The 25,408-nt window shown below is 42.3% G+C and overlaps 1 protein-coding gene across 5 annotated transcripts in view; it reads right to left on the bottom strand.

The window, feature by feature from the left end:
* Positions 1-25,408, bottom strand: part of LDB1 (LIM domain binding 1) — a 177,630-nt gene that overhangs the window by 40,541 nt on the left and 111,681 nt on the right. The window contains exon 1 of one of the 5 annotated variants that reach the window (XM_069754054.1): positions 10,810-11,298. The exons of the other annotated variants lie outside the window; for them this stretch is intronic. The gene's annotated coding sequence lies outside the window, so the exon portion shown is untranslated. Of the gene's footprint in view, positions 1-10,809; positions 11,299-25,408 lie in introns of those variants that run through there. 5 annotated transcript variants of the gene reach the window in all.

The raw sequence follows: 25,408 nt of genomic DNA, 5'->3' as shown, positions 1-25,408 counted from the left end.
CGGGTCTTTCTGGCGACGGTCAGCATTCTTCACTTGCCTTATTGTGGAGACACCGCGAATTTTACGCAATTATTTAAAAATAACGGCGACAGTCACAAAATAAAAAAAAATAAATAAATAAAAAACGACCCTGGTACCATAAAACCAATGCACATAGATATCACACATTGAAACCTGCCCGATTGGTTGACAGTCTATGAAAGTTCTTAGCCAGAAATCAAAAACTTGTTTCTTAAGTTGTGTACCTGCCTCAATGAGTCTACAGTACTACGACTATGACCATCATTCACTAAGTAGAACAGTAGCTCCAAACTATGGACAAGTGTTTAGAGATTAGATAACTCAAATTATATAAAAGCATGCCCTAAATACTCTTCTGGCCACCAACATCTCACACTGAGGAACACAAGGATCGAACAAGTAGAATGATAGACATTCCAACCACAACTTGGCCAATTATCTTTTTCAGATATAATAGGCAAAATAATGGACATAAGAGAAGACTAAACCTGTCAATTTCGGTGCAGCTCCCATCTTTCCCCGGACAGCAGTTGTCAGGGAAAGGTGTGATCAGACATGTTGGATAGGAACATGTCTGATCCTCCCCCCCCCCCCTTCCCAGGAGGAGATATGCAGCTGCCAAATGGGTCAGCCAAGAGAAACAGGAGGTCAACCACGCGAGCCTTCAAACAACGTCCATTATATGCATAGGGTCAGCTTTCAGCATCATGCACAAGGTTTGGTTTCTTGTTACCCCCCGTAGCCATATTTTTCTCTAGAACCAATGAGCACAACATTTCCAAGTCTTAACTGAAAAAAAGTTCAGGTAACTGTCCCTAGGAATGGTATCCATTTAATCTGGGGCATATGGAGTTTTTTTTTTTTTTTTAAATCCAAAACGCATCTGAAATCAGAAAGACAATTATGACATCTGAAATTGGATGGTCGCATTTTAATTTTCCCTAATGAAAGAAGCTATAACCTTATGAATCACCATACCCATAGCACAACGAGTCTAGAGGCACTCGTACGACTTAGGCCTCATTCCGTCAGCCTTTATTTTTCTGGCATGCAAAACAAAAACCAGATCGATTTCCAGCCTGCTGGATCAGATTTCCATTAGTCCATTTTTTTTTTTTTTTTTTTTACCATCTACAGCTTTCTTCCATGCGTCTCTGCAAGATAAATAGACATGCTGCAGTCCGGAAAGACGCGCCACATGTCCGTCTCCGCAGGGAAGACAGAGGAGTCCCTGAACGCATAGTGGACATGGGATTTCATGAAATCCCATCCACTATGCTGTAACATCTGGACGCTGCACGTTGGACGCTGCGGATGTACGTAGCGTCCAACCCGCAGCGTTTACTGACCGTGGGAACGTACCCTCACAGGCTGAGAAACTCAATAAAAAATGAAGCCTTAGATGAAAATTTGCCAAAATAACTGATTTCAGGAAGTGACCCTCATTGGGGACCTCCTGATTCTGCCGTTATCACGCAGGATCGTACAGTGTCTGGCACAAGTGTCTTGTATGCGGCTTGATTCATACGTCCTTTGGAGAGAGCAACCTGCCCAATTCCTGCCTTGCTGAAGCCTCCCCAGATCATCACCGATCCTCCACCAAATCTCATAGGGGGTGCAAGACACTGTGGCTTGTCCGCCTCTCCAGGTCTCTGTCTAACCATTAGATGACCAGGTGTTGATCTAGGGATGCTTCAGCAAGGCTGGAATTGGGCAGGTTAATCTTTGCGAAGGACGTATGAATCAAGCTGCATACAAGGTTATCCTGGAAAAACAGTTGGTTCCTTCTGCTCAGGCAATGTTCCCCAACTCTGAGGACTGGTTTTTCCAGCAGGACAATGCGCCATGCCACACAGCTAGGTCAATCAAGGTGTGGATGAAGAACCACCACATCAAATCCTTGTCATGGCGCCCAATCTCCAGACCTGAACCCCATTGAAAACCTCTGGAATGTAATCAGGAGGAAGATGGATAGTCACAAGCCATCAAGGAAAGAAGAACGGCTTACATTTTTTGACCAGGAGTGGCATAAGGTCACCCAAAAGCAGTGTGAAAGACTGGTGGAAAGCATGCCAAGACGCATGGAAGCTGTCATTAAAAATCATGGTTATTCCACAAAATATTGATTTCTGAACTTTTCCTGCGTTAAAACATTAGTATTGTTGTTTCTAAATCATTATGAACTTTTTTTTTTTGCATTATTTGAGGTCTGCAAGCGATGCATTTTTTTGTTATTTTGACCATTTCTCATTTTCAGAAAAAAAAATACAAAATTTAAAGCTTGGAACTTCGGAGACATGTTGTCAGTAGTTTATGGAATAAAAGAACAATTTACATTTTACTCAAAAATATACATATAAAGAGAAAAATCAGACTAATTGAAAATTTTGCAGTGGTCTCTTAACTTTGGCGATAGATAGATAGATAGATAGATAGATAGATAGATAGATAGATAGATAGATAGATAGATAGATAGATCTTAGAAATATAATAATTTCTTTTTTTTTTTAACAAATATTTACAAAAATAGATGGTGGGCCGATTCTAATGCATCGGGTATTCTAGAATATCTATTTATGTATGTATATAGCAGCCACATAGTATACAGCACAGGCCACATAGTATATAGCAGAGAAATACTACTTGGCCTGTGCTATATACTATGTGGCTGCTATATACATAGATATTGTAGAATACCCAACGCGTTAATACAGGCCATCCAATATATAACAGTGGCCACGCAGTATATAACACAGCCACGTGGTATACAACACAGCCCACGCAGTATATAGCAGCCACGCAGTATATAACACAGGCCACGTAGTATATAACACTGGCCACGTAATATCTAGCACAGCCCACGGAGTATATCACACAGCCTATGTAGTACATAGCAGCCACGCGGTATCTAACACAGCCCACGTAGTATACAGCAGTGTCGGCACCATATCCCTGTTAAAAAAATAATTAAAATAAAAAAAATAGTTATATACTCACCCCTGGGATCCACCGAAGCTCCGGCGATATGCGCGCGGCTGCCGCCATCTTCCGTTCCCAGGATGCATTGCGAAATTACCCAGATGACTTAGCGGTCTTGTGAGACTGCTAAGTCTTCTGGGTAATTTTGCAATGCATCGCCGGGAACGGAAGATGGCGGCCTGCGCGAGGGGCTCGGTGGACAATGGAGGGTGAGTATAGCAGGTTTTTTGTTTTTTTATTATTTTTAACATTAGATCTCTTTACTATTGGTGCCGCACAGGCAGCAGCAATAGTAAAAAGTTAAGGACACACAGGGTTAATAGCAGCGGTTACGGAGTGTGTTACCCGCGGCATAACGCGGTCCGTTACTGCCGGCATTAACCCTGTGTGAGTGGTGACCGGAGGGGAGTATGCGGGCCCCGGGCAGTGACTGCAGCGGAGTAAGGAGCGGCCATTTTCTTCCGGACTGTGCCCATCGCTTATTGGTCGCGGATGTTTTGCCGCGACCAATCAGCGACTTGGATTCCATGACGGACAGAGGCCACGACCAATGAATATCCGTGACAGAAAGAAGGAAAGACAGAAAGACGGAAGTGACCCATAGACAATTATATAGTAGATGATTTTACATCATGATTAATAATCTTGTGCCACGTTGATCATGTCTCATACTCTTAAGCTCAGCCACATATTCCTCATTTAGGTGATTTAACTACAATCACAAGATTGGTGGGGGTCCGACTTTTAGGACCCATAATATCCTGTAGATTTTATCCCTGGCATGGTATTCACAAGCTATGGAAGGGCTGGAGCCAGCCCCATACACTTGAACAGAGCAATGCTTTTGCCCAAGCACCGCAGGCCCCTTCAGTCTCAGAATTGGTGGTGTTAGTACCTGTAGTCGGGCCACCGTCATTACTTTATGGGATGAGAGAACAGCTTAAAGGAAAATTTTAGAACTAAACATCCTTTGTGTTGGATGAGTAACTGGGGCTGAGAAACCAACATGAAACTTGCGCAAGTCCCCGGCCTTATCGCTCCACGCCCATTGCTGTATTACAACTTTGTTTTGTACAGAAAAGTGATTAAAAAAAAGCCATAAACTTTTATGGGGCTTCGCTGTTAATGTTTTTTTTTTTTTTTTAGTGCAATATAGCATGATGGCACAAAATATTGTCAATGGTTTTTTTTTTTTTTTCTTTTGGGGGGGGGGGGGTAGTGAACAGAAAAAAATGCTACGTGTCAACACACCCTTGGAAAATCTACAGCAAAAAAAAAAAATTATATATATATAAATATATACAGTGTGGCAAAAAAGTATTTAGTCAGTCAGCAATAGTGCAAGTTCCACCACTTAAAAAGATGAGAGGCGTCTGTAATTTACATCATAGGTAGACCTCAACTATGGGAGACAAACTGAGGAAAAAAAATCCAGAAAATCACATTGTCTGTTTTTTTATCATTTTATTTGCATATTATGGTGGAAAATAAGTATTTGGTCAGAAACAAACAATCAAGATTTCTGGCTCTCACAGACCTGTAACTTCTTCTTTAAGAGGCTCCTCTTTCCTCCATTCATTACCTGTAGTAATGGCACCTGTTTAAACTTGTTATCAGTATAAAAAGACACCTGTGCACACCCTCAAACAGTCTGACTCCAAACTCCACTATGGTGAAGACCAAAGAGCTGTCAAAGGACACCAGAAACAAAATTGTAGCCCTGCACCAGGCTGGGAATAATAATAATAATAATAATTTTATTTATATAGCGCCAACATATTCCGCAGCGCTTTACAAATTATAGAGGGGACTTGTACAGACAATAGACATTACAGCATAACAGAAATACAGTTCAAAACAAGACTGAAGAAGACTGGGAAGACTGAATCTGCAATAGCCAACCAGTTTGGAGTGAAGAAATCAACAGTGGGAGCAATAATTCGAAAATGGAAGACATACAAGACTACTGATAATCTCCCTCGATCTGGGGCTCCACGCAAAATCCCACCCCGTGGGGTCAGAATGATCACAAGAACGGTGAGCAAAAATCCCAGAACCACGCGGGGGGACCTAGTGAATGAACTGCAGAGAGCTGGGACCAATGTAACAAGGCCTACCATAAGTAACACACTACGCCACCATGGACTCAGATCCTGCAGTGCCAGACGTGTCCCACTGCTTAAGCCAGTACATGTCCGGGCCCGTCTGAAGTTTGCTAGAGAGCATTTGGATGATCCAGAGGAGTTTTGGGAGAATGTCCTATGGTCTGATGAAACCAAACTGGAACTGTTTGGTAGAAACACAACTTGTCATGTTTAGAGGAAAAAGAATACTGAGTTGCATCCATCAAACACCATACCTACTGTAAAGCATGGTGGTGGAAACATCATGCTTTGGGGCTGTTTCTCTGCAAAGGGGCCAGGACGACTGATCCGGGTACATGAAAGAATGAATGGGGCCATGTATCGTGAGATTTTGAGTGCAAACCTCCTTCCATCAGCAAGGGCATTGAAGATGAAACGTGGCTGGGTCTTTCAACATGACAATGATCCAAAGCACACCGCCAGGGCAACGAAGGAGTGGCTTCGTAAGAAGCATTTCAAGGTCCTGGAGTGGCCTAGCCAGTCTCCAGATCTCAACCCTATAGAAAACCTTTGGAGGGAGTTGAAAGTCCGTGTTGCCAAGCGAAAAGCCAAAAACATCACTGCTCTAGAGGAGATCTGCATGGAGGAATGGGCCAACATACCAACAACAGTGTGTGGCAACCTTGTGAAGACTTACAGAAAACGTTTGACCTCTGTCATTGCCAACAAAGGATATATTACAAAGTATTGAGATGAAATTTTGTTTCTGACCAAATACTTATTTTCCACCATAATATGCAAATAAATTGTTAAAAAAAAAACAGACAATGTGATTTTCTGGATTTTTTCTTCTCAGTTCGTCTCCCATAGTTGAGGTCTACCTATGATGTAAATTACAGACGCCTCTCATCTTTTTAAGTGGTGGAACTTGCACTATTGCTGACTGACTAAATACTTTTTTGCCCCACTAATAAATATATATATATATATATATATATATATATATATATATATATATATATATATATATATATATATATATATATATATATATATTTTAACCAATTTATGTCAACAAATGTCAGCAACATTCCTGCAAAGAAAATACTCAGTATATCATTTTTGCTTTTTTGGGGGGGCGGAATGCATTGCAAAGGGATCAGAACTGCAACAAAACCTACAGAAAAATGTGCAGCTTCTAAGATGAACAAATCTTTAGGGTATATTCCCACATAGAAAAAAAAAAAAATACACCACACTTTTGTTTATGATATTTCAAGGAATCTCATGTACCGCCTGCAAGGAGTATCTACAGCGGAAATCGGCCAGCGCAGCACTAGGGGAATGTCCACACGTGTTACAACAAAAAGGGTCAAACATTTACTGCACCATTTCCACAATGATGTGTTGGAGCAGCGCAGATTTCCGATGCAGTTTCTTGCCATGTTTCACTACACATAGCAATTGATGAAAAAAAAAAACGTGTTCCTCAACACGCATTGTAGCACAGCACGCAGTTTATGTCCGGTATGCACATACTACTGCTCCATTTACACTGGCGGATCTCAGGCCAGCAACGAGTCCGCCGATTACGGACCTCTTTACACAGACCCATGAACAGTGATGGGGGATACAACAGTTGCTAATATGTTCTGCCCCCATTGTCATCGGCAGCACATCCTCTGATCACATGGGGCGATGTGCTGTCGACAACGATTTTTGCGCATGCCTAAAAATCCAATCACTTTCCAACCGCTTGGTCGCAGATTATATCACGCTTGGTCTATAAACTAGAGATACATAACTATAATATGGCATACGTTAGCCAAAAACCACAACGTAAAGATGAAGGCACCCATTCACGCCAATCTTGAGGAGGCATGCTGGAATTAGATGCTCCCGATTCATTAAAATCCTTCTTAATGAATCCGGAGCATCTGAAGAATGGCATGCTCCTCGCCAAAAACCTTACTCCAGTTCACGGACTGGAGTAAGATTTGTGGTGTAAATAATTTGATCAGCGGGGTTCGCCACTCCTCCGTCTCGCCCCAGCTTTGCCCACTTTGTTGGCTCTGAGTGAAAATTGTGCGAGAAATCGAAACATGTTAGCACAGCCAAAATTTCGAAACTTTTTAAAGCTTTTTACGCCAGAATTCTATAGTAACAGCTTTGGTGAATCAAGACCACAGTTTAGGTTTTCCAGTGCAGACAAAACTGACAGATGCCAAAAAGCCGCTCCCTCAGTCTCCTTCAGGTCGATGGAGGCTTATGCTAACATCTGCAATATGCACCAGAAACTTTGCAACTTCATATACAACATTTTCATCCAAATGCGAGTTTTAAAATGATCGCTTGTCAACCTTCACGCTATAAACGGCATCCATAATTAAATAGATCTTTTTCCTATATTAGGGTCTGCAAAATTTACGTGGAAACCTAATGGAGCGAACCTTATCCTAAGGCCTTAAATCAGATGGATGTAATATCATTATAGCGCCATTTGTACAATAACCTGTCACATAATATGGCCCCATGTCATGGTTTGTGTTACTATTGGATTTGTTAATGGAGATCTGTAACTTTACAAACTGTTTAAAAGGGGTTGTCCCACCTTGGGGTACAAGTATGTAGTCAATATGTGCTGCTCGCTGTGAGGATTCCCCGATGTCGGCGTCAGGCAGTCACGGGACAGCAAGTAAGCGATCTGCACACTTCCAGTCACATTCCGACTAAACGTGTCTGACCTCCCTCATCATGCTAGTCGGCATGTGACCGCATGTATGCAAATCACATACTTGCGGTCATACTCCCAGCGCCGGAGAAGCCATAGAGTGACTGCAGACCTCTAGGCCGGGATCACACATGCGAGAAAAACGTCCGTGTCTCGCATGTGAAATACAAGCTCTGGCGCCGGCACTGTGGAGCGGAGCGTGCGGCCGCATAGGAACACATGGAGCCGCACGCTCCGCTCCGGAGTGCCGGCGCCAGAGCTTGGATTTCACATGCGAGACACGGACGTGTTTCTCGCATGTGTGATCCCGGCCTTAGCCTAATGCCGGACAACCCCTTTAAAGTGAATCAATCACTCCCTGGGACGTATATAACCCATTAATATGGGCATACAGGTAATGAAATGTTACACTGGTTCTACCTGTATGCCTCATTTATGGTCTTGTTGTTGAGAAATCGTATTTTATTTCTGTATGCTAATTATTTCTTCCAGGCTCCAGGGTGTGCGGTGCCTGGAAGAAATCTCTGCCTTCTGTCTTCACTATCATACCACCGCCTCCTTCCCATCAGCGTCACCGTGCCCTATGACGTGTAATGGCGGTCCAGGAATACCGCGCCTGCAATAACGAGATTATACTTACCTATTCTGCCCTTCTATGGAGATCGGCTGCAGCGTTCCTCTGCGCAGGTGCCGGCGAGTCGCCGCTACGTCCGTGCCTGGCGATAAGGCGCTCTCCCCACCATGCATATAGATGGGTGACAGGGGCCTCAGAAACGGTCCTTAACTAGGCAAGGGGGAAGGAAGTGGGGAGAGCACCTTACCGCCGCGCAGAACTCGGAACCCGATGCCCTTAGAAAGGCGGAAAAGGTAAGAAAGTATAAGGGCGCAGGTTTCCGGGGCCACTATTACAGGTCACAGGGCACTGTGACACCCATGGGGGGGGGGGGGGGGTGATAATTAATTCAGGAGGCAGAGATTTCTTCCAGGCACTGCACGCCCCGAAGCCTTGGAAGAAATCATTAGCATACAGAAATAAAATACAATTTCTCAACAAGACCGCAGATATGAGGCATACAGGTAGAACTAGTTTAACATTTCTATCACAAGTATACCCATATGAATAAGTTATATACGTCCAAAAGGGGTGAAATCCCCTGTAAGGATATTAACCTTGCAAGGCTGGTGTACAAAAATGACAAAACGGTTGTTTAAACACTTTTTAAAAGTATACACCTTTACATTAAAGAAAATGTTATGAGTCAAGAAGACTGTTCAGTTTAGTATCAGGCTCTGGTCACACTAGCAGTATTTGGTCAGTATTTTACATCAGTGTATGTAAGCCAAAACCAGGAGTGGAACAATGAGAGGAAAAAGTAGAATGATTGAAACACGTCATCGAGTTTGCATTTTTCACCCACTGACCAAATACTGAACAGGTGACCGTAACCTTATGCAGCCATTCAGACGTGGGTTTTAAAAGTAAGTACATCAGCCTCATCAGGTCTAAGATCTGACCTTATTCCGTTTGCATAGTGATATCTGGAGACAGAGCCACTATAACAGCCTACAGTAAACACAAAAATATTTAGAATTGAGAGTCCTCAGTGGTCCTCGATTCTAAATACTTTTCTATCTACTGGCTGGTACCAAGAAATATATCATTCTTTTATTGTAAACTTAAACACTAACATACAGTCATCTGAACGAGGCCTTATGTGTTCACCTTGGCGTAAGGCTCGCTATAGTAGGTCTCCACGTCAACTTTTAAAGACAAGTATCACAGAAACAAAGCAAAATATATATATATATATATATATATATATATATTTACAATGAAATAATACAAGAAAAACTACAAAATTATTAAAATTTTGCAAAACAAAACACAAACATTTATTTGGGGAACCATAACAAATCAATTAATTTCTGATATTTGGTTTAGAATATGTTTAAAAGGGAATAGACTATAAAACCCCCAAATATATTATTATTATTATTATTATACATTTTTATAGCATTTTTATAGACATAATATACATATGTATCTCCAGCCAGAAAACACACAGGTTGTTTTTTTTCCCTTTTAATTACGATATATAGCTATTTTCTTCATATTTTATCCACATTTTTCACGCAGGATGCCACTGTTTATTTTCTTTGAAGCAATCATTTATTTTAGTAGGCAGAGATTATCAAAGCTGTAAAGTAACAGTAAAGAGGGGGGATGGGAATTTAAAAAAAAAAAAAAAAAGGGGGGAGTTACTCTCATCAGCTTCCTCCAGCTTTCTCATTAACCCCCTCCGTGCCTGGGAGACAATATGCATGAGTTACAATACACATGGAAGTGTCTGTGCCACTGTATAACAATGAATGGGTATACAAAATACAAGAAACACCTATGGAATAGGAAAGGGAAAGGTGGAGGGGGCACAACTTTATAAATTGGGAAGAAAGATTGCAGTCGCATTGACCCACATTTTCTCTGAAAAGGTTAATGAATTGACCAACAGAAGGTGACCTGGGAGTTCAAGTAATAAATAAATGGATTCATTACAAACCTAAAAAGGAGGAGAGAACTCTGGAAATGCACAATATGTAGCAAATAACCTAAAAAAAGGTCTATAAAGCAGGTCAATACCAACCATATGCAACAGTATCAGATCAGTGAATGGATTGCAACAATGTATCTTATTTATAAACACTGTGTAATATTTGTAAACACAGAAGTAACAGCAAAATGGGCTGGATCAGCGACAATATGGGGGGGAGATTAGACATTTTGAGGGGTCAACTTGACTTTCAATGCCACTTTTTTTTTTTTCTGAACACTGCAACTTTAAATAAAAATGATAACACCTCCTTCATTGTAAGAGAGGCCTGGAACAAGACATTCCCTTCCAAGCAGCCCTATCACCCATGCAAAGAGTAAAAAATAAAAACACAGATATTAAAATAGAAAAACAAAGCAAGTTTTAACCCACAAGGGAATCTTACCTGAAGAAATGAAACTGAAGAATAAAAAAAAAAAAAAAAAAAAAAAACGAAAATCCAAAAGGAGCTAAAACATGACTGTATGAGAGTCCAGGCCAATGGGAAATGTCATGTAGAAACTGCAGGCAGGAGCTGGAGGCCTAGCTGGAGCTGGTGATAATGGCAGCCAGAGGGGAACAGGAAGGCTGAAAGGTGGTGGAGGAGGAAGGTGGCCTGCTTCTTTTTTTTTTTTTTTCTTCTTCTTTTCCCCCCCTCTTTGTTTGCAATGCAACAATGGCTGCTCCTGGCTTGTGGGCCCTCTGATGGGTTGTTGCAGAAGTCTTCAGTGCAGGAGCTTGCAGTGTGCTTGCTTGCTCTCACTCACTCCCACATTAACATCCCCCCCACTCCTATGTCTCCCACAAAGAGGCCCAGGAGGTGGCCTGTCCTGCACCCTTCCCCCCTCCTCCTCCTCCTTGCTACTTGCTCTCTAGGGCTACTCCTCTCTCTCTCTGACTCTCATGAATACAGGAGAGAGAGAGGGGGAGGAGGAGGAAGAGGCTGGGAGGGAGCTGGAGCAGTCATAGGCTGGGAGGACAACAAAAGACAAGAGAGAGAGGTTATTCCTCTGCTTTCTCATTGTGTATACATTGGAGAGGATGGGGGGAGTAGTGCAGAGGAAATGGGACTTTACTGTCACTGACAGTGGTCTGCAGAATCCTAATTCTGTAGGGATCCCTGGTTGGTCACCATAATCTGATTTGCAAGGAAATATTCCAAGTGCAACCCCCATAATCAGAGAGAGAACCCCACTTTATGGCAGAATCTAATTGCCAGGGTAATGTACAGCAAGGGGCTTGTGCACCAGCGGTATAGTGAGTGCAATAGTGCAGCCCCATAGGAAGGCTCCAAAGTTTTAAAGGGCTACTTTAAAGAAAAAAAAAAAATTGCTCAAAACCGGCTTGAAATACTTTTGGTGAGTTTTTTTTACCCTGCCTATTTTAAGGGAAAAAAAAATGCTACATAGTAGGTGCAGAAATGGTTCCGAAAATATGTAACATCAAAAGCTCATCGTGGGAACATAGGCTTATAGATATAAAAATATATATTGTAAACAAAAAAGTCTTTGGTCATATGTTCATAATAATAATCTTTATATAGCGCCAACATATTCCGCAGCGCTTTAGTTTCAAACACAACAGTCATAAGTAACAACATTAACAAAACAATAATTAAAGCGAAATAAGCCGCCCCTGCTCGTGAGAGCTTACAATCTACAATGAGGTGGGGGAGATACAAAGCACAGGTGTGTATTTACAATGATGTATTTACAATGAGGGTCCAGCCATCTTCAGGGGGTGGGGGATAGATGGGGATAGTGAATGGGCTACACACACACACAACATAAAATGAGTTTGATTAGTGAACGTGATAGGCCGCTCTGAACAAATGTGCGCCTAAAACTATGCAAATTGTGGATGGTCCTAATATCTTGGGGTAGAGCATTCCAGAGGATTGGCGCAGCACGGGAGATGTCTTGGAGATCTATTGAGTGTTTCTTTTCTTCTTCTGCTTCAGAATTTTAAAAGCGTTTGGATGGCAGAAAAGAAAGTAGATGTCACTACGAGACACGGTCTATTGGACAAAGGTGGCGATGTGTATGGGGGGAAAAATATATAAATAGATTGTAATGTTACATAAATATGTATTTGGATGCCTGTCTGGTTGGGCAAGGGATTTGTTTCCAGAGACGTAACACCAGGGGGGGGGGGGAGAATAAAAAGGTTTTGATACAGTGTTAGCCAGTTGAAAAACAAAATGTTCTCAGTTGGAGAAACAAAATAATAATCTTGTAGTTATAGTGAAAGGTGGGTGGTGGAAATCCTCAGGGCACCAGGCTCTGAATCTGGAACCTCCTAGGCCAGGTGAGAAAAGTCAATTTATTTAACACACAACGCGTTTCGGACAGGATTTGTCCCCTTCATCAGGGACGATCGTCCTTGAAACTCGTGTGTTGAATAAATCAACTTTTCTTATTTGACCTGGGTGGTTCCTAACTCAGAATGTGGAGCCCTGTGGATTTCTACTGCCTTTCACAGCTCCTGTGCAGGACCCTAGGAGCGGCAGAAGGCGGTGCACTGCGCCAGGACCACTGTCATTCACCGCCTAGCATCAGCACATCTGTCATGGACAACTAGCAGAGGTAAGCTGAACACTTCTTCCCCCACAGCATACCTGTTGTGACATTCTTCTCAAGTAGCGCCCCTCTCTTTTGGTTCATTTTCACAAATCTTGTAGTTGTGATAAGAAAAATTAAGTAAGTGATGTTACAAAGCAAAATCTCAAGACTCCTTAGGTCTTTTCATCAGGCATGGCATAAGGGCCCCTTCACACATCTGCGCTGCCAATAAATTCTCACGGTGAACTCAATGAGCACAGCGCTGCGCCGTGAGACTTTTTCTCACAGTTCTGGCGGTAATCTCACTGAGGTCACTGCAGTTCACCGTGAGGCTCGGTCTTGGCGCATTCTCCCCAGCTCTTTAGCGTGAGCGGTCGCCTCCTGCCACCGCTTATGCTGATGAGCAAATGTCGTACAGAAGGATTACAGTGTGGGACACTATGGATTCTTTCAGTTTTGGACAGGTGAGGGATATTGTTGGTTTTAATTTTTGTTTGTTTACAGGGGACAATGGCTTCATTGGATTAAGTATTAAAGTGAGTATAATGTGATTTTTTAGTTTTATTTTTAATTTTACACTTGAATACAACGCTCAACATTGTCCCCTGCTCTATTCCGGGTGAGCAGCCTCTTGCTGGCCGCATATTTGCTCCTACTTTGCTACGATTTCCTGCTGCCCGTATGTCCTTTAGTCTTTTCACTTGTACTTCTCTCCCCTGTCACAATATAGACCGAACAGAGACATTGCTGCTGCTGCTGCATCCCCCTCCTCTCCCTCATCCTTATCTACTATTGAAGGTTTTATACATTCACTATATGAACCACTAAAATTCTACTTGTAAGCATTGAGGGGCACCTGTCAGTTGATCAAGGTTTATACCACCTACAATATTACTATGTTCTTTAAAGGCATTAGCTTTAAAAGGAACTCGTCAAATCTGTGGGTCAATCTGCAGGTTCACATCGTTCCAAAGCCGTACGGCCACTTAACTGAAAATCTTATATCTGGGAAGAAAAAACTTTATTTCTCCCAGCATCCTCCGACCTTCAGTCGTAGAGGCACGGCTTCAGTTACTGGTCAGTATACAGTAAGCGGCGGCTGTATCTGTGCCCAGAACTGACTGACAGCCGGCTAAGCATTGCATCAGTACAGAGCCGGCTGTCAGTCAGTCAGGTGCATTTATAGCCATCGCTCACTTTGTGCTGAGCGGTGACTGAAGCCGCGCCTCTGTGACTGAAAGCTGGAGGCTGCCGGGAGGAATAAAGTTGATTTCTTCCCATTATCCAGGCTTTCAATGCGCGGCCACACAACTTTAGAACACTATTAACCTGCAGATTAGCCCCATAGCTACAGGTTAATAGCGTTTTGGGACATGACAGGTTCCTTTTAAGGCGAGATTCACACATGGTGTGAAAGTTACCATCTAATAGATACGGAGAGATTTTTTTTTTTAAACTAGTTACACCAAGTTCTGCTCATGTTTCTTTTTTTTCCCTGAAGCAGATAAATTGTCTGAACTTTTCCTATCCACTGACTCTTAGCAATGTATCAGTAAAAACAGATGAAACTCAGATGGAACTATGAAGCACAATGTCTGACTACTGCGTTTCATCCGTGTTTCACAGATCCCCATAGACTTTAATGGTCGAGTCTAATCTGCAAATCAGATGAGAACAGGACTTGCTCGGAGTCTTGGACCGAAGACTTGGTCCTCTTTTTACAAGTGATGTGTGTGTTTATGAATGAAACTGTGAGTCCATGTGCAATACGAAAAAAAGACAATACTAGGACGTATCATGTGGATGCCTCATTCAAATGTCTTCTTTTGAATTACCATTTTAGCAGTAATTTCGGTCAGAGTTTCGTCCAAGTTTCTCCAGAGTTCGGTCTGAGTTTCTTCAGCTTTTACAGTACGTGACAAAAAAAAAATGTTTCTCTATTCTTTTCCTATCCAACAGTTTTTGAAAATCAGACAACACTCAGATGACATCCGAGTTCTGTCCGATTTATTGATATTACTCATGGACTTGCATTGCTGATTTTGATTTCGACACTCGGATCAAAATTAGACATGTCTCTGTGATTTTGCACAGTCCACTCGGTCCACAGGAAATCACGGACATGTGATTGACCTCATTCACTATTATAAGTACAAGAGGTATCTGTGAAAAACACCAAAAAACTGAACATGTGAATTAGGTCTTAGGGTCGTTCATTTGACCTTACCTTCAGACCGAGTGTTCTCAGTAAAAAACAAACAAATCTAAACTCACATGTACACCACTTGAACCAATATTATTTAATAGGGCTGTCCAGATGACCGAACATCCGTATGAAAATAAATTGGCAGCACGCACCAATCTCTTCCGTACGAAGGATGAGGCTCTCCTATTCCGGTCTATGGGTATGCCATAAAAATTGGGTCCCATACACATCAGCCATATAGCATCCACATTTTATAGATGCATTAAACTTATTAACTATGAAGTAATAATAATTTTACTTATATAGCGCCAACATATTACGCAGCGCTCTACAAATTATAGAGGGGACTTGTACAGACAATAGACATTACAGGATAACAAAAATCACAGTTCAAAACAGATACCAGGAGGAGTGAGGGCCCTGCTCGCAAGCTACAAACTATGAGAAAAAAGGGAGACACGAGAGGTGGATGGTAACAATTGCTTTAGTTATTCGGACCGGCCATAGTGTAAGGCTCAGGTGTTCATGTAAAGCTGCATGAACCAGTTAACTGCCTAAGTATGTAGCAGTACAGACACAGAGAGCTAATAACGGCATAAAGTGTATGAGAATATGTTGCGAGGAACCTGATTATGTTTTTTTTTTTTTGAATGGGCCACACAGGGATCGTTAGGTTAATGCGTTGAGGCGGTAGACCAATCTGAACAAATGAGTTTTTAGGGCACGCTTAAAACTGTGGGGATTGGGGATTAATCGTATTAACCTAGGAAGTGCATTCCAAAGAATTGGCGCAGCACGTGAAAAGTCTTGGAGATGGGAGTGGGAAGTTCTGATTATTGAGGATGCTAACCTGAGGTCATCAGCGGAGCAGAGGGCACGGGTAGGGTGGTAGACTGAGACCAGAGAGGAGATGTAGGGTGGTGCTGAGCCATGGAGTGCTTTATGGATGAGGGTAGTAGTTTTGTACTGGATTCTGGAGTGGATGGGTAACCAGTGTAATGACTGGCACAAGGTAGAGGCATCGGTGTAACGGTTGGTGAGGAATATGATCCGGGCTGCAGCATTCAGCACAGATTGGAGCTGGGGGAGTTTGGTAAGAGGGAGGCCGATTAGTAGAGAGTTACAATAGTCCAGACGAGAATGAATAAGTGAAACCGTAAGAGTTTTTGCAGAGACAAAAGTAAGAAAAGGGCGAATTCTAGAAATGTTTTCGAGATGCAGATAAGAAGAGCGAGCCAGTGATCGGATGTGGGGGGTGAATGAAAGCTCGGAATCAAGTATGACCCCAAGACAGCGGGCATGTTGCTTTGGAGTAATGGTGGAACCGCACATGGAGATGGCAATGTCATGCAAAGGTAGGTAAAGGTAGGAAACTGTATTTAATCTTGTGAAATTCTTATTTAACGGCATTCAGCTCACTCTCGAGTCATGACAACTTGATGGATGAAATCTCAGTAGGAAGATCGATCTTGTACAAGCCTAGAAAGGTCCACCAGGGTCTCCTCCACCGATATCATCATAGTATGAAGCCATTGGGTTGCTGGTCTACCTCTTGGCCTTGTTCCTTCTATTCTTCTGACCATGAACTCCTTCTCGAGTGATTGTTCTTCTCGAATGATGCGTCCAATGTACGCAAGTCATAGCTTGGTGATTATTGATTCCAGTGACATGTCTGGCTTGATTTGGTCCAATATAGATTTGGTTGATTGATACCATCCTTCTCCAGCACCACATTTCTAAGGCGTCAATCCTTCTTCTATCTGGTTTCTTTGTCGTTCAGGTTTCAGTTCCACATGTTCCTTCAGAATAGACCAGACTATGTCCGAGCTGTGTCTTTCTCGCCAGTGAAATGTTCCTCGATGTGAAGACCTTGTCGAGTGGCTCCATTGTTGATTTGCCCATTGCTTTTCTCCTATTGACTTTCGGTGTCGTCGCTGCATCTTGAGCGATCATTGATCCCAGTAGATTGAAGTCCTTTACAACTTCCAGTTCGTCGCCGTCCATCTCAAATATATCCCCGTCATACCTGGCAGTAGTCAATAAATATGAATGCTATACGGATGAGATTACAGATGGAAAATAGTCATTGCTTTTAGCATGAAAATTGGATATTTTTTTTTTTACAGTCATGTGAACTTTGGCTGCGTTATTTGAGCACTGTATGGTCTTACGATAGCACCGCACGGTATATTACTTGCACAATACACTTCTTTGGCTAACGTCTGACCCCATACTGAATGATAGGGATGACTTGCACATTGATCGTACATCACATCAAGGGGTGCGGTGCCAACAGATTGTGCACGGGTCACCTTCCAATGTAATACCGGGGACATGCAGCATCACTGTGACTGCTACATCATCTGTAATTGATTTTAGGAGACTAAGGGCCCCATCGCGGTCCCCTACTGGAATGTATTAAAAGAAGAACGAGCCACATGTGACATCATGCAAATGGTTCCATGAGGAGACCATATACATTTCCAAGGTGAGCAACGTGCAAAGACCAAGCAGCGCCCACGTAGGTCGCCTTCTTATATTATACTAGGTGCACTTTAAAAAACACATAAGATTTAATACATAAAAAAGCTAGAATCCATAAATGCGGGTAATAACATGCACAAGTAGTCCTCCACACTCTATATAGCGTGCGCCGCTTGCCGATTTCCCTCTCCGCTGAGTTTTATGCCAGTTCCTTAGTTGATGCAAATCACTGTAGTTGCCATAGCAACACGCTGGGACTTCTGTCAATTTAAAATGGTGTGAATTGGTACGATGATGTATTTATATGGCCAAAATACAAAAAAAAAATGCAGATCACCATTACTCATGGCGGAGAATAGACCAAATATCATAGAAGCTTGCTAAAACCAAAGAATGCAACCCAGAATCATTCACATGGAAAGATCCTTTTTGCTATGAGATATCCAATGTTTTCCAACATGACTTGTAGTTTTGTCAACAGTCCAAAGTACACGAGGTCCATGAAGTCATAAAAAAATCATCTCTACATAGAAGAGTTTCTCCACGTACGTGCAGATTTTGCAAATTCTGTTGCTGATCTGCTGTGAATTTTATCCTGTACTTTGCAATGTGTGAAATCCACACTAAAAAAAAAAATGCACAAAAAATAATTGGCGTGTTGTGGATTTATGTAAAAGAGATATACAACAATATAAAAGCAACATGGAAATGGGAGGATAGAGAGATGTAAAAACTTGTAGACATTTGCAAATAAATTAAAGCCTTAGGCTAACTTCAGATTGGGCGTTTGTTCAGTGTTTTTTTTTTATGTAATTTTTAATGCAAATTTTGAGCGGCGTTTTACAGTTGCAGCAAAGACTATGAGATTTTAGAAATCTCATGCACACAGCTTGTTTCTTTTTTAAGTCATCAGTATTTTTTTTGCTTTTGCACAATGGAGCATGTCACTTGTTTCAGCGTTTTTTACCCATTGAAAGTAATGGATGGTGAAAAAAAAAAAAGCGCCGAAAATCAGCTTAATAATACACAGGTATCAGGTTTTGCAGTGTTTCTTGTGCCAAAACCTGATTAAATTTTTTTTTTTTACACTAAACTTTACTAGCATGCACAAGAGACAAATGTAGCATGCCAAAGGGTCACCAATCTAACCCAAGAAGAGGTGCGAAACCGGCTAAATAAGATTAAAATAGATAAATCTCCGGGTCCGGATGGCATACACCCACGAGTACTAAGAGAACTAAGTAATGTAATAGATAAACCATTATTTCTTATTTTTAGGGACTCTATAGCGACAGGGTCTGTTCCGCAGGACTGGCGCATAGCAAATGTGGTGCCAATATTCAAAAAGGGCTCTAAAAGTGAACCTGGAAATTATAGGCCAGTAAGTCTAACCTCTATTGTTGGTAAAATATTTGAAGGGTTTCTGAGGGATGTTATTCTGGATTATCTCAATGAGAATAACTGTTTAACTCCATATCAGCATGGGTTTATGAGAAATCGCTCCTGTCAAACCAATCTAATCAGTTTTTATGAAGAGGTAAGCTATAGGCTGGACCACGGTGAGTCATTGGACGTGGTATATCTCGATTTTTCCAAAGCGTTTGATACCGTGCCGCACAAGAGGTTGGTACACAAAATGAGAATGCTTGGTCTGGGGGAAAATGTGTGTAAATGGGTTAGTAACTGGCTTAGTGATAGAAAGCAGAGGGTGGTTATAAATGGTATAGTCTCTAACTGGGTCGCTGTGACCAGTGGGGTACCGCAGGGGTCAGTATTGGGACCTGTTCTCTTCAACATATTCATTAATGATCTGGTAGAAGGTTTACACAGTAAAATATCGATATTTGCAGATGATACAAAACTATGTAAAGCAGTTAATTCAAGAGAAGATAGTATTCTGCTACAGATGGATCTGGATAAGTTGGAAACTTGGGCTGAAAGGTGGCAGATGAGGTTTAACAATGATAAATGTAAGGTTATACACATGGGAAGAAGGAATCAATATCACCATTACACACTGAATGGGAAACCACTGGGTAAATCTGACAGGGAGAAGGACTTGGGGATCCTAGTTAATGATAAACTTACCTGGAGCAGCCAGTGCCAGGCAGCAGCTGCCAAGGCAAACAGGATCATGGGGTGCATTAAAAGAGGTCTGGATACACATGATGAGAGCATTATACTGCCTCTGTACAAATCGCTAGTTAGACCGCACATGGAGTACTGTGTCCAGTTTTGGGCACCGGTGCTCAGGAAGGATATCATGGAACTAGAGAGAGTACAAAGGAGGGCAACAAAATTAATAAAGGGGATGGGAGAACTACAATACCCAGATAGATTAGCGAAATTAGGATTATTTAGTCTAGAAAAAAGACGACTGAGGGGCGATCTAATAACCATGTATGAGTATATAAGGGGACAATACAAATATCTCGCTGAGGATCTGTTTATACCAAGGAAGGTGACGGGCACAAGGGGGCATTCTTTGCGTCTGGAGGAGAAAAGGTTTTTCCACCAACATAGAAGAGGATTCTTTACTGTTAGGGCAGTGAGAATCTGGAACTGCTTGCCTGAGGAGGTGGTGATGGCGAACTCAGTCGAGGGGTTCAAGAGAGGCCTGGATGTCTTCCTGGAGCAGAACAATATTGTATCATACAATTATTAGGTTCTGTAGAAGGACGTAGATCTGGGGATTTATTATGATGGAATATAGGCTGAACTGGATGGACAAATGTCTTTTTTCGGCCTTACTAACTATGTTACTATGTTACCTAGTGTGAACATAGCATTAAAATGGTTTTCCACTGCAGATAATATTGATGACCAATCTATGAGATAGGTCTTCAATATCAGAACGATGGGGTCCGACACCAAGCATGCCCACCCATCAGTGGTTAACTGTGCAGCTCTAATTCTTCAGTGTAGGAATTATAAGGCAACGCACTACCATTGTGCAGAGCTGAATCGTACCCCTCCATACAATGTTCACCTCTGGCTGCTCTCAGAGCCGATCAGTGAGACCTTCACCAATCTGATATTAGGTCATCAATATCATATGTAGCGAAAAACATCTTAAATCAAATCTGCACACTAAAGTAAGAAAATCATCAAGTGAAAACGTTCATAAAGGTGAGTAATTTGATTTGCGTTGCCCGGGTCCGGTGTCCATTCACGTTCTTTTTGATAACACCTCTATATTATTATTATTATTATTATTTATTATTATAGCGCCATTTATTCCATGGCGCTTTACATGTGAGGAGGGGTATACATAATAAAACAAGTACAATAATCTTGAAATAATCTATAAACAGTAGATAACACAAACTCTACCATTCACAATAGGTGATGTCACAGCTCACCTCCTCCTCCTGTACAATGACTGATAACACCTCTATATACAGTAGATAACACAGGATCCACCATTCACAATAGATGATGTCACAGCTCACCTCCTCCTCCTGTACAATGACTGATAACACCTCTATATACAGTAGATAACACAGGATCCACCATTCACAATAGATGATGTCACAGCTCACCTCCTCCTCCTCTTGTACAATGACTGATAACTTCTTTATACAGTAGATAACACAGGATCCATCATTCACAATATATGATGTCACAGCTCACCTCCTCCTGTACAATGACTGATAACACCTCTATATACAGTAGATAACACAGGATCCACCATTCACAATAGGTGATGTCACAGCTCACCTCCTCCTCCTGTACAATGACTGATAACACCTCTATATACAGTAGATAACACAGGATCCACCATTCACAATAGGTGATGTCACAGCTCACCTCCTCCTCCTGTACTTGCCGAGATTAGAGCTCAGTTTATTCTTCTACTCATACTCATTGGATCTGATTCCGTTTACTGCTGCTTTTTTCCATGCGAAGAACAGTAAGAGTTTAATATTAGGTCTAATGGGCAGTGTGAAAATTACAAGATTTTTTTATATAGATACTGAAATAAAATAATAAACTAAATATAAACAATTAAAACGTACATTTAACATGTAAGCCCCTAGTCGGTGATTTTCTGATGATACACTGATCTATGTGGGCGGCGGACAAGTGTTGACGTCGCTGTCTTTGCTCTCAGATCTGATCTTGTTGGGTTGCTGTGTCTCTGATACTTAGTAGATCTGTTCCGTCTATGGGATGTGACACGTGCTGCCGGTCACCGCTGCTCTCCTCAACACGTCACGTGTCTTATTCCCTATTGTTGGAATTTGTAAATGTTTTAGTATTTTTTCTACACCCACAATAATGTTGTGTCCTGGATGATCCGATACATTCGCACTCCCTAATATCTCATAGAGAGGATCCACAGTGGCCGGCCGGCCCTGGAGAAGCAGACAAGGATGTGACACACTTTTATCCTTTGTTATTCAGCCCATCTTATCCCAACCCCAGCAACAGATTTGCCTTTAGGTCATCAGTAATCCGTGTTCACAGGCAGAGGAGCGAAACCGATCTGGTGACAAAAAAAAAAGGGACAGATGGCCGCATCCCAAATAAATAAATAACAAAACTCGTCCTCGTGATGATTGCGATCTTAGTGGTCATAAAGGTGTAAAAAATGGAATTATCCATATTCTAAAAATAAAAATAACTAGGATTCCCTAGATTTGTGCCACTCTGAAAATGGAGAGGGGGATATGGGCAACCCAGTGGGAATGCTATGCGGCTCATTTTATTATTGGTGGATATGTGTGGGGGTCTAAGATGCCCACCTTATGGTCTCTGGATACTCAGGCACTACAAGCCGGTATACAATATGTCCAGCTTTTATCACATATCCGCAGGGTAAAGGTATGATGTGTTGGGGGTTCCTGTGCATGTGTGACCACCATTCTATTCACTTCTATGGGAGTGGTGCTGCGCATGTGTGACACAGTGGATGGAGTGGTGCTCATGCATGTGCACTACCTCTCCATTCACAGAGGAGACCAGGGACTCCGAGTCCTTAGAACCCCCATGGATCACACACTTTTTACTTATCCCTTTTAATGAACCATTCTAAGAGTTGGCATCAACACTAAGCAAGTTTGGGCAGTCCACTGGTCTTCTGGTAATGATGGATGCAAAAGAAGCTGACTATGACTGTTACTCAGGCGTCCTACCATTACAACTCCTATGTGGGTTATCATTTAAGCACCACTCCAGTGTTTTTTTTTTTGTTATTGCACCGCTGGAGTGGTGCTTTAAATGTTATTCCCCTGCCCCCTGTCTCTTGCTCACCTGCCGCAGCCTTCATCATTTTCCAGCATCGCTCGCATTGGTTTCCAGAGAAAAGTGACCCCCCCCCCCCCCCCGGCGCGCTCTAGTGTTTCATGGAGTGGCACGGAGGTCGCTTTTCAATACAAGTGGCCTCGTTGTGGTTGTCATAGACTTATCGTGGCGTAACTTCTGTCTTCTGGCCAGTCAGAAGTTATGGGCCCAAGATGGCGGTATGGAACAGGAGCAGTTGTCGAAAAACGCAGAAGATGCCGGAGGATGAGTATATGACCGGGGGCTTACGTTTAAAACACCACTCCAGCCCTGAAAAATGCTGGAGTGGTGCCTTGAGTTTCCCTAATATCCTAAATAGCAAATTTGCCAACAAGAAAATGTGCCAACGTGGCATTCAAGTACCTTGAGACCACCAGGTGTGCCACTGATGTAGTTGTTAAGCCATCAAATTCTTCTACTATGGTCGTCTGAACCAAAACTTGGGCTTCTCCTATCCATTGCCATGTTACACATCACATTGATGCCATCCGTGCGCCCTACTGGATTTCCACAGACCCATACACTTGTCTGGATAATTTTGATCCCCTGAAAAATGGACGTTTCCATGATTTTTTTTTTTTTTGTGAACACCAGGTCCACAAAAAAAAATGGACTTGTGACCTGCAGCATAGACTATAATGTATATGTGTGCTTGGCCAGATCTGCGCCTTGCCACAATTCTGTCTCTGAGCTTCTTGGCCAGTTCCTTTGGCCTCATGATTCTCATTTGATCTGACATGCACTGTGAGCTGTGAAATCGTAAGGTACCTTCACACATAACGATATTGTTAACGATATCGTTGCTTTTTGTGACGTAGCAACGATATCGTTAATAAAATCGTTCTGTGTGACAGCGACCAACGATCAGGCCCCTGCTGGGAGATCGTTGGTCGCTGAAGAAAGTCCAGAACTTTATTTCGTCGCTGGATCTCCCGTGGACATCGCTGGATCGGCGTGTGTGACACCGATCCAGCGATGTCTTCACTGGTAACCAGGGTAAACATCGGGTAACTAAGCGCAGGGCCGCGCTTAGTAACCCGATGTTTACCCTGGTTACCAGCGTAAAAGTAAAAAAACAAACAGTACATACTTACCTACCACTGTCTGTCCCCGGCGCTCTGCTTCTCTGCACTCCTCCTGCACTGGCTGTGAGCGTCGGTCAGCCGGAAAGCAGAGCGGTGACGTCACCGCTCTGCTTTCCGGCCGCTGTGCTCACACAGACAGTACAGGAGGAGTGCAGAGAAGCAGAGCGCCGAGGACAGACAGCGGTAGGTAAGTATGTACTGTTTGTTTTTTTTACTTTTAGGATGGTAACCAGGGTAAACATCGGGTTACTAAGCGCGGCCCTGCGCTTAGTTACCCGATGTTTACCCTGGTTACCGGCATCGTTGGTCGCTGGAGAGCGGTCTGTGTGACAGCTCTCCAGCGACCAAACAGCGACGCTGCAGCGATCCGGATCGTTGTCGGTATCGCTGCAGCGTCGCTTAATGTGAAGGGGCCTTTATATAGACAGGTGTGCGCCGCTCCAAATCAAGTCCTATCAGTTTAATTACACACAGCTGGACTCCAATGAAGGAGTAGAACCATCTCAAGGAGGATCACAAGGAAATGGACGGCATGTGACTTACATATGAGGGTCTGAGCATAGGGTCTGAAGACTTATGACCATGTGATATTTCGTTTTTTTTTATAAATTTACAAACATTACTATATTTTTGTTTTTTTCAGTCAAGATAGGTGCAGAGTGTACATTAATGAGAAAATGAACTTTTTGGAATTTGCCAAATGGCTGCAATGAAACAAAGAGTGAATAATTTAAAGGGGTCTGAATATTTTCCGTACCCACTGCAGGGCTATGCTCTGAGTAAAGCACGATGGTTTTAGATGGGAAAATCAATACTAATCAATATCCGAAATAGATTGAGCCGGATGAACTATTCAGTTATTTATAAGCCGGTCTCAGATTTAAAGGAGACAACCACTGTCGTTAAGGCAAATGAACCCCCGAATAAGTGCATAGTGAATGATTTACAGTCCAGGGTAAACAGCAGCAATAGGCAGCACTGAATTAAGAAACTACAAAACCACACCAGGCGCCTCCTGAGGAAGTCTTGACGAAACGTGCGTTGGGGCGGCGGGAACGGTGTGTCACCAAGCACTTTTGCCTTCCTTTACTAGTAAGTTATACTACATTACCTTTAGCATTGAGTGTGGTTTTGTAGTTTCTTAATTCAGTGCTGCCTACCCTGGACTGTAAATCATGCACTATGCACTTTATATTAATATGGGTTGCTGCTAAATCTATGGATTTGTAGGTATTTACTAGACAAATATTGCACTGTGTTAATATAACTTTTACTAAATATTAATGCTGAAGGTTGTATTGCAGCACAATAAAAAAAAAATGTTTTAAATAGGCATATTAGTGTGTTTGTTGGACACATTCTGTCCCTGAATAAATGGTGTCC

Source organism: Ranitomeya imitator, chromosome 2, assembly GCF_032444005.1.
Source record: "Ranitomeya imitator isolate aRanImi1 chromosome 2, aRanImi1.pri, whole genome shotgun sequence".
Classification (NCBI taxonomy): domain Eukaryota; kingdom Metazoa; phylum Chordata; class Amphibia; order Anura; family Dendrobatidae; genus Ranitomeya; species Ranitomeya imitator.
This window is presented reverse-complemented; position numbering and strand designations above follow the sequence as displayed.